The following is a 1,332-nucleotide window of genomic DNA, read 5'->3' as shown; positions in this document are numbered from 1 at the left end:
GAAGACCTTTCTCTCTGTCTCTCTCTCTCACTGTCTAACTCTAACTCTGCCTGTCAAAAAAAAATGGCTTCAGTGGCTAGGACTGGACCAGGCCAAAGTCGGAAGCCAGAAACTCCATCCAGGTTTCCCAAGTGGGTATAAAGGGTCTAAGTTCTTGGACTGCCTTAAGATATTTTCCCAGGTGTATTAATAGGGAGCTGGATCAGAATTGGAGGAACAAGAGTTTTAACCAATGGTGGTAGCAACCCATGGTTCCATATCACATATCAATACTGTTTCGCTAATTTATTCATTTGAAAGGCAGAGAAAAAGACTCTCCTTCTGCTGGATAACTCTACAAAAGCCCACAACAGTGAGGGAGGTAGAAATGCCATGTGGGTATCCCATGCAGATGGCAGGAAACCAAGTTTTTGAGCCTTGAGCTGTTGACTCAAAAGAACACTCATGGGAGCAGTGTTGTGGTGTGGTGGGTAAAGTCACCACCTGCAGTGCTGGAATCCCATATCAGCATCAGTTCAAGTCCTGGCTGCCCACTTCTAATCCAGCTCTCTGCTATGGCCTGAGAAAGTAGATCAGCCACATCCTATGGCCCCTGTGCCTATATGGGAGACCTGGAAGAAGCTCCTGTCTTTTGGCTTTGGATTGGTGCAGCTCCAGCCATTGCAGCCAATTGGGGAGTGAACCAGTGGATGGAAGACCTCCCCCTCTTTCTCTCTGCCTCTCCTTTCTCTGTGTTACTCTGTGTATTAGATAAATAAATAGATCTTTAAAAAAAGTTGCAGGAAGTTGGGTTGGAGCTGTGGAATAGCCAGGACACACAGCAAGCACTCTGGTATGTGATGTGGTATGTCCAGAGAAGTAGCTTAACCTACTGCATCATAATGTCTACCCTTCCAATGTCTGGTTTGTGCAACCTATGACCTAGGCCCTATGTGTCCAAAAGGCAAGTCTCAGGATTCTCCACATGATTGCTATGCCAGAAGGCAAACTTCCAAAGGCTAAATACTTTTTGAACTATGTTGGTATGATATTTACTGTTGTCTCATGGGCTAGAACAAGTGAACTGGAAAATGTCAGGGTGGTCCCTGTGGTGAAGGATTATATTAAGGTTTATATACAGGGAGGAGTGTCACATGGAACAGTTACAGAAAGCTGTACTAGTATATTATGTTAATTTTTCCTAAAGATATAATTGTGGCCAAAAACTGATTTTCAAGCTGCATACTTTTATGGAATTTTAGATACATAAAATAATGTAAGGACAACAGGATTGCCTGAGTAATTTTCTGTGTAATATGGATACTAGTGAAAACATAATGTATACTGCTACTT

This window comes from Lepus europaeus, unplaced genomic scaffold, assembly GCF_033115175.1.
Source record: "Lepus europaeus isolate LE1 unplaced genomic scaffold, mLepTim1.pri SCAFFOLD_3_1, whole genome shotgun sequence".
NCBI classification, from domain to species: domain Eukaryota; kingdom Metazoa; phylum Chordata; class Mammalia; order Lagomorpha; family Leporidae; genus Lepus; species Lepus europaeus.
This window is presented reverse-complemented; position numbering follows the sequence as displayed.